This window comes from Morone saxatilis, unplaced genomic scaffold, assembly GCF_004916995.1.
Source record: "Morone saxatilis isolate NCDOM2014 unplaced genomic scaffold, NCSU_SB_2.0 Contig3, whole genome shotgun sequence".
NCBI lineage: Eukaryota > Metazoa > Chordata > Actinopteri > Moronidae > Morone > Morone saxatilis.
In genome coordinates this window covers 22,019,249-22,033,489 of record NW_023339873.1, presented here as the reverse complement: position 1 = coordinate 22,033,489, position 14,241 = coordinate 22,019,249, and the positions used below count along the sequence as shown (strand labels likewise).

The 14,241-nt window shown below is 38.9% G+C and overlaps 1 protein-coding gene across 2 annotated transcripts in view; it reads right to left on the bottom strand.

Annotated features, from left to right (window-relative positions):
* osr1 (odd-skipped related transcription factor 1) overlaps positions 1-6,079 on the bottom strand; it is a 13,410-nt gene extending 7,331 nt beyond the window's left edge. For both annotated transcript variants that reach the window (XM_035674770.1, XM_035674771.1), the window contains exon 1: positions 5,826-6,079. The gene's annotated coding sequence lies outside the window, so the exon portion shown is untranslated. The remainder of the gene's footprint in view (positions 1-5,825) is intronic.
* Positions 6,080-14,241: the final 8,162 nt, after the last annotated feature.

Genomic DNA, 14,241 nt, shown 5'->3' with positions numbered 1-14,241 from the left:
ACGTGAGTTGGCTGACTGAAATGCAACTTGTCACACTGTGGTAATGCATGGTGAAATGATGCGTCTCGTTTCAAACCTAAACTTAATGCACTCAGTTTGACATTACATTTTTTTCTATTATATTGTCAGCAGGGAGACAGTGTGTTTAGCTGTTCATTTGTCCATTATTGACTCACACAGATGCAGCACATGGAGACGATGGCGAAGGATCCCAGGATTCCTGCTGTGCCAACGATCCAGGTGAGACGCAGAAAGAGAATCACACCCAGAATGTTCTGCATGCATGGCAGGTAAACTCCAATGAAGGTTCCCATTTGGGGGACCTGTGGATGGGTAAACACACACACAGGAGAGTCAACAGGGTAGATGAGAGGGAAGGAGAGGAGGGGAGAATTACAATGTAACTGTCAATATGTATATATATATCTGATACACCTTTATCATTGATTGTCCTGTTGTGCTCTGCAGAAAGTGTGCTAATGCAAGTCACACATTTTTTTGCAGACCACTAGTTTTACAGAACAAATACAGCCTTCAAATAAGTATAAACAGGGCAGTGTTAAAGCACAGAGGGTTAAAAACAACTCTAGCACGATTGGAGCTTTTCTTTATTTCCTTCATATTACTACTAAAGATTGTTTTCAGTGCTTTTGACTTGTGATGAGGTATTAAAGTAATTGTTCTTTTGTGTCCAAGCCCCCCTCCACTCAAATCAGTGTTTCTTCTTGTTCCTAGTGTGTTGTTTGAATGATGTATATGCAGAGTTTGACACTAGAAGCAAGTTTTCACATTTATCTGCTGAAAGTGGAAAGTTTCTCTGTGCTCATTGAAAAGCTGATTTTGAAGTCAGTCCTGGTCTAGTATGCAACTTGTACAGTGTGATGTAGAAACTTGAAGCCACCAGTGCAGAGATTTTGGTATTATTAATGAGGTAGAAGAAGTAGATGACTTTTTAGGTATTTTAATGTGGACATTTTTCAGACTATATACTATATACCTGTCTTATTACATGTCTGGAGCTGGTCTTTAAGGACATAACTTTTGAACTTTTGACACTTTGTTTTACTTCAATAAAAATTGTAATAGTTTTGCTAGTAATGGAGCATTTTCTATTGTGGTATTATTGCTGTTACTTCTTCTACCACTGGTTATGACAGAAAAAATAAGGAATATGAAATATTAAGACTAAATGTAAAACACATGCTTATGGCAAATCCGATGGAATACGTGTCCCACAAATACTGCTTACATGCATGCATCAATAAGACAATAATACCGTGAAAGGGTAAATTTTTCAAAGTTAGTACTTTTACTTTTGGCATTGAATATTTTTTAGTATAAAACTATGTACTTAATTCTAATCTTGAGCTTTTCCAGTTAATGGGGTCATTTTTCTTTTTAGTGTGGCTGTTGCTACTTTAGAACAGACATATTTAGTGTACTGATAATTGTGCATAAAACACATGTTTTTCAGATTTAATATTGATGAAAATTAGTTTTTTCTTAGAAACAAATAATATAATATTGATATTAATAACAATAAAAATACCAAACAACATTCATATTTACCTTGATAAAATTTCTATAATCAGTAAACTAGTAGTTAGAAATAGTGTAATGCAGTGTATGAATCAGTGCACTAAACACAAGTAGGGAGGAAACCTGGTATCTCCCACGCTTATTAGCATCTCACAAAGGCAGAGTTGTTTCAAGTTTCAGAAAAATGCATTCATTTGCGAAACAATGAATAACTTTCTGATTTCATCACCACCTACAGTGGAGCCCAGAGCTGCTTTAACAAACATTTATATTAACACAATAAAGTGCATTCAAGCCAGCCAGGTGAGTTTTTTAACACTGTGAGGTGATTCTTTGGTTGTTATTACTGAAGAGTAGGTGAAATAATTTAAGCATACAGGCGGAGGGAGTTGGGTTACAGCTTGCAGTTTCATACAGAAACTTTAATAAATGGAGTAAATAAGGAAATCAGAAGGGCCTTAACCCTGAGCCTGAGGCCGCACCGTTCATCCAGTAAACTCCAGTGGAGTGGTTGTAATGAGGAGCAGCGGAGCTCAAACAGCCCCCTGTGGTCCGTTCCTCTCTGATCACCACGCAGAAGTAATTGACTTTTACTTAGGAGGTCATTAGAGGAGATAAGTGCAGTGCTGCTGAGCCTCTCCTCACCTTTAACCCTTTGATGTCTGCATACCAGGGGCCTCCACATCCAAACAAGCCATGTGGCCTTCTGCCTTTGGCAGAGACTGTGAGATTCAGCGCCTAAGAGGGCCTCGCCGTGAGGACTGAGACGCCGCTTCTCACCTCTGTGTAAACGTGATCAGGCCGGGTGCAGTAACACACTCTCTAGGCCCAGAAATGATTAATGGAGGTGAACTTTTCTTCTGCAGGGCTGAGAAGGTCCAACTATGGAAAACACATCCTGCAGATGCTGAGGACACAGGTCATGTCCTCAGATTTGGGGGTTTTACTCGGTGAAGTTTATGTTCTGCAATTAAAAGCATACACAGGGTGTGTATTTTGCAAGCTGCTTTCAGTCATTTGTGACACAGTATATTTAGATTTGAGGACTTTTATGCCAACAAAAAATCAAATAAAAGAAAAAACACCACGGGAGGGTATTCCATTAACAGTCCAAGTTTTAACTTAGTAAAGGTTTACAGCTGGTAAAGTATACACTCATGTAGTAAAACTCAATTGCAAACTGGCTCATGTGGCGCTGGTTAAAACTAATTCATATACTGTTTCACACTTTAAGCCAACGCTTAACAGCCATCTTGACTTGTGACCCCTTAAGTCACACATACATTGCAGCTTTGTGGATTTGAGTCGTAGGCAGTGACTTATTCCCTCTCTGGCTGCTGGATTTGAAGGATTTTTACAGCCAGAGGAAATACCAAATGCTGTTATTCAAAAGAAAGAATTTGAGAAAAGTCAGAAAAAGTTATTAGCAGTAGTGATTTTGCGTGACAACATGGGCTTTCTTTCTTTCTTTTAACATCCTAGGACCCCTTAGATTTATCTATGGACCCCCTATTGGGGGTCTTTACCCCCAAGGTTTGAACCACTTGTTTAAACTATGACCATGGATTTATATATTATATATTATATTATATATATTTATATATTTTATTTACATCTTTCCTACTTTATACTGCAACTGCTGCATAACTATTCCTCTGGTCAAATAATTGAACAGCAAAAGTATAAAGCCTTAAAAAGTGCCAGCACCTTGGATACAGGAACTGAGTCAAATGTACGTATGATGAGCTGTTGTTACAGTCATTGTGATAACTTTGGGTTTGGACATTAATCACACTTTACTTTTCTCTTTTAAATTTGACTTTCACCTAAATTTCTGCAGGTTTTTGCTCTCTGTATTTATTTTAAAAACTTCAACCAAGTCCCTCAGGCTGAAATAGAGAGAGCCACACCTTACTGCCTGTTTTCTTCTCTTCATTATGCAGTTAGTTCAGTACAGTATGATCCTTATTGGCATTGATAAGAACAGTTGGTTAACAATGCTGGGCCCCTCTATGACCCTGCAGGTCAGAGTCTTTAATCCACTGACTCAACTCTACACTGTAACATTGGCTTCAAGTGTATTCACTATAGAGCTAACATGTATATATGCAAAGCAACAAATCAGCATCTGCAGGTAAGACGAATAAGCAAATGCATGCACTGTGACTGCATATTACCATGTGTTTGTGCTGAGAAAACTCAGTGATTGACTCATCAAAGTTTGATTTTCTTCAGTCAAGAAAAAATCAGCCAGTGCAGTGATAATGTTTCTGTCTGTTTCCAGTCAAAATAAAGTTGCTTTTTTTTTCCTAAAATCAAGTTTGTCATTTATTTTTGTTCCACAGCAGCAGCCTGTGTTGTCTCTGATGTTTCTAGATACAGATGCCCATCCCTGGAAAGAGCATTAAAACGTTTATTTCTACTGGAAACAGGTTGAAATGTTATTTCCAGATGTTTACTAAAATAAATTCAGTGTAATGCAACAATTTATTTTAACTCAATTTTTTTTTTTTTAATGCATAACATTAAAAATTCTAAGTAAAACAAACTCATTTTTGGAAGTTAAAAAAAGATTCTTGATGAAGCAGCTTTTACTAGTAATTTTAATCGATACTAACTTAGTTTTGTAAGTTACTAAAACATTCCTGATTAAGTAGCCTACTTATTACTACGTATTTTTGTTTTTACAGTACAAATAAAAATTACAAAATTAATTCACTTAAAATTACCAAAGCTACTTGATCAATTTACAATATTAAGTAGGTTTTACTTAAAATGTTCAGTTTTTGAGTTAAATTAACTATCTGGTTTTACAGTGTGCTAAAATGAGTTTTAGAACAGAAATTCTAAATCTGAAACAAATGCTGAAAGTTATTCGTATAAAATGAACCACAGCAGTTAGGTGTTCCGTTAAATAATCTGTAGGTGATTTACACCCATCAGTGGTGGAGTAGTACATTTACTAAAGAACTATTTTAATTTCGTTCTACATTTCAGAGGGAAATATTGCACTTTTTATTGCACTACATTTATCTGACAGCTGTATCTTATAAACAAATGCAGTAAAATATGGTACGTTTGTCTTTCTCAAAGATATGGACAGTATGTAGAAGATTACAGACTGGCTCTGTGATACAATTTATGTTTTATGATATAATCTGACATTATATGCAGATCTGGATACATTTCCATTAACTTGTATAGCATTGGATCTTTCTGAATACAGCTTTTTTTTGCCCAGTGTAACAAAAGATTATACATTTGTATTGCTTCAACAGTGAATGAGTTCAAATTATCCCCACTACATCAAAATGATGCTCCAGTAGAATGAGTGCAGTTTACTCTTAATGAACTACAGCATAATGTAGCTAATTTGTCTAAAGTGAAAAATATGGATACTTGTTATTAAGTGAAAAATAAAATGGCCCTAGAGATGAATAATGCAGGTTTCTTTGGACGTTATGTCTACGCAGGACCCCCCTGCCGCCTGCCTTCGCCATGCACTGATGAAGGTGATGAGAAAAGAGCTCTTATCTGATGCATAAGGACTTTATTTGATCATTAAGCGGAACAGCATCATTAATTAGTGATCCAGGGAGTGTGAGAGCTTTCACTTATCTCCTCTATTGTGCAGCCTCTGTCTATAAATCTGTGGTTAAATAGAACCGAGGCTCATTTAACAGTAATGCGCGAACCAACGAGCCAAATGGGATCAAAACAATGTAACAGAATTAGAACAAAACTACAGTTTCCTCAGTTTGACTCCTGCAGAGAGGTTTTTATTTGAACAAAACTGTATTTGGAGTCTTTGTTGTGTAGAGAAAAGAAGAAAAAACTTTATTTACAACATCTGCTCTTTTGGGCCAATTTAAATACAGCCGATGTGACATCAGACATCATATTTACCATTTAATGTATAAATTCAGATATCTGAAGGCAATATCACTATTCTTTCTCTACTTCTTATTTAATTTAAAATTACATTTTCTTGTCGCTAAATATCGTGCAACATTTACAGAAAATCTGAACTTTATTGACAGTAAAATCAATGCAATGTCAATAAAGAACTGAACGGCATACACCTGTTGCACAATCCTGCCTGCAAACCCACAACCTCCAGCTCTTGCAGAGGTTCTGTGTGTAAGTCATTATTGGATAAATAGAATATTAGTAATTTCATCGAAATGTTAAGCGTATGTACAAAAATAAAAATAAAAATAAAAACTTTTCACTGCTTGGTTTCGTTTCATTTTCATTTTGAATTTAAAACCAAAGTGGAGACTCACCTGGAAAAGATTTATTTTTTAAATTCTCCTTCCGCAGCTCTGGGGGTCCTGGCGGAGGTCGGGGTGTGGGAGTCCGCTGTGATGAGTTAATGAGACGGCCGGAGCGGCAGCATGTTCCTCCGCTGCTGCGGCCGAACTCCGGTGTGAGCTCAGAGAGGAGGTCAGGCAGAGAGAGAGGAAGGCACGGCGGTGTGAGCTGGTGTGGCTGTGCTGGTGTCGGGGACGCCTCTCCGCTCCACTGTAGTGCGCTCTGAGCGGCAGCCGCCTCTTTATCTGCAGCGCGGAGTCCGACTCCTACTGGCGCGTCACTCAGCCAGCCCACATACAACACAACACAACAGGACATTACTGCCGCTGCTGCTATATGATCCTGCGGTGTGAAGTCCTGCTGTATGTGGTCGGGTTTGATGGCGCACACTGGGGCTGGAGTGGGGACATGGAGCAGTGCGCACACGCTGCTTGAAATGAATCCAAAAGGTTTGACAGTTGGATGTAGAGTATTTACTTTTTTATTATAAAAAAGACAAGCCAACAATTGTCCTGTCATTTAACTGTAAAGAAAACTCCATTAAAAGGCTCATGAAGACCAGTGTTCCCACTGACTATCACTTCTATCTGTGCATGTGTAACAGTCCACTAAGACACTGGTTCCCCTAACTTTTTCCTTAAGGGACACATTTCCTATCATTTAGTAAACTGGTTCAGTGACATTATAGATATTTCATATTATATTTAAACTGTACAATGAACCCAAACAGTGAACTCAGTAACTGCAGGAAGCTTGTGTAAAACAAGGATGAATTTTGAGCAGATAATTTCCTGTTTAGGGAACTCTTTATACAACTCTGTCTGTATTAGGTATTTTTTATTTATTTAACAATCATACAGAATTAATAAGCTTCTTTTTTGACAAATTCAGTGTGTTGGTTTTTTTTGTCCCTGACGCTTGGCCATTGTTCTATTAGACAAAATTACATTTACTGTTCTTCACAGAAGTTAACCATATGCTGAGATATCGGCCTACAGAGTATATTTTTAAAGTTTTCTTACACCCCTTAAAATCAAGACAGCCTTGTGACCCCCCTTGAAGCCTTGGCAACCCCTAGTGGTGGTCCAGACCCCCTTGGTTAGGAGCCACTGCTCTAAGATGTAGTATCTTTGGGCATTGGTCAGTGTGTCAGCAGAGGTCAGTCTATCAGATGAGGGTTTGTGATCCAGTTTGCAGAGCTGGACTGCTGGTTCTATTGTTGAAAGTGTGAAAAATAGGCTTATTTGGCAAATACTGTGTGATGTCTATGCATAAAGTGATATTGTAAAAATGGTTACTTTTTATTTATATTCATAAAAAGACTGATTGATCACCAGGGTGGGAATTTTTTATCTCATCTTCTCATCTCAACTTCATCTGATATTGGATATTAATTGTCTACCTTAAAGCCACACGTTTTTATTTTAAGATACAGGTAAGATGTGAATGAAAGAACTCTACTTAAGTGGTCAAATAATCCTATGTAATCTTAGTGGAACTAAACTTTCACTATGAGCTTATTTAGGCTTCACTACAAAAATACAGATAGATTGTTTGGAAATTCTGAACAGATGATGAAAAAGCATATGTAATTCTATCAAGTGTTAACCACATTCCACATGTAATGAAATGTCATATTTCACATCAATTGAATTGCTTCACTAGTTATCACAACCTTTGTATGAAAACAAATAATGAACCAAAGTCTACTTGTCTGTGAGTGAGAATTTCGATTAGATCATTAAAAAGTTTGAAAATTTGTCAGAAAAAGTATGCATAAATGTGCAGAACAGAATTATATATATATATATATATATATATACACACTTGTTATCTCTTTAATAATCTTGGGCCCCTACAGATTTGTCTTGGGATCCTTTTTGGGGGAACCCGACCCCCAGGTTAGGAACTACCACATTAAACTATAATGCACAGTGTGTAGTCGGTGTCAGTGTGTAAAAGACAGATCATAGCTTGTGGTGTTCTTGTAGTGAGCAGCAGACTCCATGTGCCGAGGAGGAAAACCACATTTGAGTGAACAAAATCTGCCCCCTGCTGGAGAACCTCTGAGGTTCTGACACTGATTGTCAAAGCATTATCTCTAACTGTGGTCTTCATTGGATGCCAAAGCGCAGATATGAGTGCAATGAAGGAAGCAACCCGATTCTGCATCATGAGTGAAAACTGCATGAAGTGGATTATCTTGGTTTATTGTGCCCTGCTCATAGATTACGAGCATCTGGCAGCATTTGTTCATATATTGCCAGACTCAAGTCATAAGGAGTCAGCACTTGTCACAAACCATTCGACTCTTCTTGTACACCCTAAAGACAGGACCCCCCCCTTCACTGGAGCGGTGTATGACATCATCATGACATCACACGTGACAGCTGCGGGGAACATTACATTAGTGAAACAGCGAGGACCCTGGACGAGATGCTGAATGGACTCCCAGGAAGAGACCACATCAGCTCTCTGTGAACGCCAGAGCAAAACCACTCCCAGCATCCACTGGGAAGAAGTCAAAGGTCATCAAACAGGAGTCAGTGGACGGCTGGAGAAAGCTCAAGGAGGACATGTGCATCTCATACCAGAAACCAAGGGTGGAGGTTTGATTTGGAAAGTGCTGAGGACAGAAATTTGGCAGAGAGACCATGGGTACTCCCCAAGAAAATGTAGGAATTTTTTCACTGCATTTCCTGCAATTCTAAACGATAGACCTTATTCACAGCAGTCACTTTGACATGAAATAGTAAGGGTAAACACAGCAGCGCTTACCAATGATACTAATTAATGTTTCATTTAGTGTAGCAGAGCCTTCCCAGTGAGCCAACATGCACAATAGCAGCACCATGACTCTGTTTGACCTCAATGGAAACATAATTAGTATCACTGGTAACACCTGTGTTTACCCTACTTTTTCATGTCAAGATGGCTGCTGTGAAAAAGGTCTCTACAGGCCTACTATGAAGTATCAAAATGAATAGCACAAAATAACCCTACAGCACACCCTGTCACCATATTTAGTTTGCTGACTTATCTGTTAATGTTAGCTAAATGTACTACTACTTGTTGTGATGTACTGCATTTGGTAACACAATTTAATATATAATAACTTTATTTATATAGTTTACAAAGGGCTTTGACAGGCAAAAAAAAAGATAGCAGTGATACACAAAATATAATGAAATACTGAATACACCTTCATTGCACAAGAACTTAGTATCATTGTCTGGCTGTCCCTCTCCTTCATTCCTACTGACTCCAGTTGTACCATCGTGTTTGAGCAGCCTCTGCCATCAGTGTATGAATGAATGTGTCCAGTGTTCCAATCACTTGCACAACTCATTTGCTCATCAAGCTCCTGCGCAGTATAAAACCCCGCCTCTTCTCTCCAGTCTTAATTCACTAACGTGGTACAGAAGCTACGGCTCTAATTTTTGATCATTTCTTGTGTTGCCTTTTTTTCTCCTGCCTGACACTGTGTCTCCTGTGCTTTAGGTTAATTCCTCCCTAGATCTCATTTGTCTTTCTGCCTGCCCTGCTCCACCATCAAACGCTAGAACACTGGTTTCCAACCTGGGGGTCAGGACCCCCACTAGGGGTCGCCAAAGCTTCACAGCGCGTCACTAGGCCTTCTTGATTTTAAGGGGTGTAAGAAAACTTACACCGTAGGCCTATATCTCAGCATTTCAAACACTGAATTTGTCAAAGAATTTGAACTATTAAATTAAATCAATATTTCTACTAAATCTGCTGTGAATCTTCCACTAACTGTTGTCCGTGTTCTGCTCTTGGGTTTGAAAGATTACTAAACAAAACACTTGCATATAAGCAGGGTTCGGGGCAAAGCAAACTGGCAGTTTAAATGAGCAAAGGTGCCACACGTGATTGTTTCTTTGATGGATAGGTTCACAGTTTTTATCTTAAAGGTCCAGTGTGTAGGATTTAGTGCCATCTATTGGTGTAGTTGCAGATCGCAACTCTGTCGCTTCACCCTCCCCTTTTAAGTGTATAGAAGAAACTACAGTGGCTGCAAAAAAAGGAAGAAAAAAAGAGAATGGCCCTATCTAGAGCCAGTGTCTGGTTTGTCTGTTCTAGGCTATTCATATACCTATGGATATTATATTCCATTTCTGCCAATACATCCTCCTCAATGTTACACACTGGACCTTTAAAGTAATATCACATGCCCACTATTGCTCTCTGGAATCATCCTTCCTTTTCAGACCGGGGAAGAGGCAATCCAACAGGGAAGCTTGGGAATTGGAGGATTGCCGGTTCCAGTCCAGCTTGGACCAGTCGGTACAAAGTATGGTAGCTGGAGAGATGCCGCACCTCAAGGTTGCTTGTGGCACTGTGCTACACGGCAGCCTCATCATTCTGACAATTGATCCCTGTCTATAGGTCATGTGTGTGTATTTTGGGCTTATGTGTGTAAATGAAAAGAAAATAACAACCGAGTAAAAAAAGGCTTGAAACTTTTCCATAGTATCAACTTCCCTGAAGTTTTTATGTACAGTAATCCGTGCTCAGCACCCCTGCAATTTGTTGCGCTGGAGTGTTTCATCACTTTTTGGATCACAGTAACTGTCACTGTGGAAACAGCATGATTAGATTAGAGAGCAGCGCACCCAACACTTCAAACTGAGAGGTCCTTAGGCGAGTCATTGAGACTCCCCAAATTTAAATTATGTTTCATCACATTGTTGCAGAAAATCGCTGTTAGGAAAGGAAATGATGAGAATGTCATGACATCATATTCGTGTTCTTTGTGCATGTTTCTGTATCCAAGTGGATGTATGTTTAAATATCAAGTTATATTCCAATCAAGGAGGAAATTTAATAACAATCTTTGCTGGGTTACATGGACTGTTATTCACAGTGCAGTGCAGTGCTATGTGATCCAATCCACAGTGCACACCACGAAATCAGACATTACCAAAGTGATCCAACACCTCTCTGAAACAGTCTTTGCATCAGACTGTACAGAAACTCTGGGTCCACCCCACTATGTATTAAGTCCTGTTCATTTGACCCATTTGACCCATTTGTGCCCAGATTTGTTTCACATTTGTTTTGTCACACGGCCGGAAAGAGATGTTAAAGTATGTATTCAAGGACAAGAACAATTTAGGATTTTAGAATAAAGTCACTAGCCTTTCCTAAAGTTAACACTGCTTGGCAACAGCTGCGCATGTAGCTAATTGCTCCATCGAATTTGCTACATCTTTGTTTTAATCTGTATTTTATTTCCACTTTATGGCTGAAAACATTATTGAATGATGGATGATTGGGTTTGATTTTTGAAGGGTTAAGCCAAAACTGTTTGAATTGACTGGATCAGGAGATTTTGACTATTGTAGGCTAACTCCTTCAAACCTCTCTGTTTTTGTTTTGATCCGTTTCTGGCTTTATTGTTGAAACACATATTACCTATGACAGAAATAGCCCATAGTCACCAGAAAAGGAAGCATTGAGGACGATCCACCCAGCCAAATCGGCCAGACGATGGCAAAAGTCACTTTGGCCCAACTTGGACTTAAGGCCGATCCTGTCTAATGTCCCGTCTGGAGAAATTTTGTTAATTTTGTTCAGATTATTTCATTGTCTTCTTTTTCTCTTGTTGTCTCATTACTTTGTGGTGGCTTTGTGGTGTCCTGCCATTGTTCCAACGGCCCATTATTCCAAAACCCTAATAGTCTGAAAAGTGTCCCACTGGACCAGACGCCCATGCTCCAAAGGCCAGTTTTTCCTTAGTAAGTTGAAAATGTTTTTGCCAATCTGACAAATGGAAACATGCTAACAAAATATAGGCCTTTTTAGAACCAGCATGATAAAAAATAATGAAAGCCATCACGAGAGTAGGACCCAGGAGAAGTCACGAGAATGGGCTGTTGTAATGCTAGGTTGGTATTTTCTTGTGTGACCCATTTTTTTTGCCTATAGTTGTTTATGTGAACGAACTGGAATCATTAAAAGTACTCTGAATTAGCTACCAGCAGTTTCTGTTTGCAATGTAACCAAAAATGTACAAACAACTATCTCTAGATTTACTTTAATAATTCAATTTTATTTAATCATTCTGTAATCAGTCTTTACTGGTAATGGAGATCAGAGATAATTATAAGTCACACTGAAGATTTGACTTTTAGTTGAGTTTTCCCACTCTCTTGCGCGCCCCTGGGGAGGCTTTTGGATTCCTCTTTTGGCTTTGTCCTGTGGAATGTCCATGTCGATTACCCACCTTATCCTGTAATGTCCTGATGGTTAAAATGCCGTCCGGAAAGATGAGTTAAATAAGTTGTTACTCCTGTCCGAATAGTGCTTCATTTGTATTAAGCGTTTTCTTTTCTGTGTCATAAAACTGCTGTTGCAGTGACTCAGTGTAGCCATGGGCGTCAATTAAGTTTTATCTCCTCTAATCTTTTTTGTTGTTTGGGGTCCTAGTTAGTTTTAGCTGAGCTCAAACAGCAGGACATGATTAGAGCAGAAAAACACAGTGAGGCCAGAGCCCAATCTCTCTCTCTCTCTCTGTCCATCTGTCTCTCTCTCTCTCTCCTACTGATCATTTCATTTGTTTTCCTCCCTAAGTGCATGTAATGCTCTTTACCTTGTGACAAAATACTATATTGCATTTTAGCACTTGCCTTTGGGTCAGAGCCAGTGGACTATAAAGGAATGTATAATTTTATGATCATATGAAACCACAGAGGGTGGTTGTTCGTAGAAACCAACACACTGTTGACTCACACTGGAACTATTTGTGGTTGGAGCTGCTTTTGATTTGGACAAATTTAGGGCTACATGCAGGTGCGCTAGTGCACACACACACACACACACGCCGAAACTACACACACTAGGCCTCTATGACTTCAGCATGCCTGTCCTAACTGCTGCTGGTGGAGAAGAGATTTTTATTGCTTCATAACTATTTTACATCGTTCTCTGTATTACAGTGTGCACTTCTGACTCAAGAATCTGTATCAAGCATCAGTTCAGAGCAACATATTTGACAGCTATTGGCAGTATCACCGAGGATTTGCTGGGGATGTTTTTTACTGATCATGATTGATTACTAATGACTTTTGTGAGCCCCTGACTTTTAGCCAGGCCTAAAATTGTCCACTTTATCTACAAATGTAGGCATTCTCCGCCAGAGACAACTGCTAGGCTCGCTGACTGTTCTCATCGGTGCACCTTCCAGGCATCTGCGGTGGCCAACAACATCTCCATGACGAGAGTGGCAACCGGATGCCCTGCCTCCCTTAGTGGTGTCTTCACTCTCAAATAGTCACACAGGTACACACACGTGCAGTGAAATGTACTAAAAAGTCCAAATTCCTACATGTATTACTCCTGGGAAAAGGGGGCAGAAGAGAGAATTCCTGGGAAATACCAGATCTCATTTAAGAGTATTCAACTTTAACCAGCCCTTCTAAAAGTAGTTAAATTTATCAGTATGTTGTTTGTTCCATCCAACACTTTTATACTGTGTAATGTTGAATAAAAAACATAAAGCCTCTGGGGCCAGCAGCCATTCAGGCTTTTGGATTTGTTGCAGTGTAAACTGCAGGAGTGCAGTCAGTTCCCTGAATAATTTCAGGCAAGCCTTGAGCCAGGTTTTTTAGTCTCCTGAAGTGAACTGGAAGCTATCACACACTGCTTATGTATTTTATTTCCTTATTCACCTATCACCTAATTAGAGGATGTTTTACTCAACTGGGAGGTCTGACACAAAGTATATTTAAGATTTGCTGCTGTAATGTGATTTGTGATTTTGTGCTGTTTTTTGTACTGGACCTATGTGTAACATTTAGGAGTATAGGTATGTTTTCATTAGTGTATAATCACCTGAAAATAAGAAACAAATGTCGCCTTCTGTGGTGTCCCAAGCAAAGTTTTATGGTACAACACTAAGTGTTTTTTATATTTTCTAATTGTTTCAACCCAGTTTTAGCAAGAAAAGTTAGGGGAAAGTCCTCAGTCTCTACTGAGCGAAGCGTTTACGGACTGGCTTGTGAATTTTCCCCTGGCCACCCACCTGGCCCTGCTCCTGCAAGGTTCAGCATTCTGTTTATTATTCTACAAAAGTTGGAGTTAGAGTCTTAATATATCATTATTTAAAGGCACTGTACATGTAATGTACAATGTAAAATGAGCTCCACAAAATTTTAATTGCACAAAAACATAAAATAATTTAAGACAAACTTTCATGCTGAGAAAGTCATTATTCACAATGCAGTCTTTGAACATCACTTGTGACTGTTAAAATGCAGCATACGTAAACATGCACACACACACACACACACACACACACACACAGTATAATACACTAACATAAAAAGCACAGTGTAATAGCTGAACATGAAAAGCTCTGAAATCCTT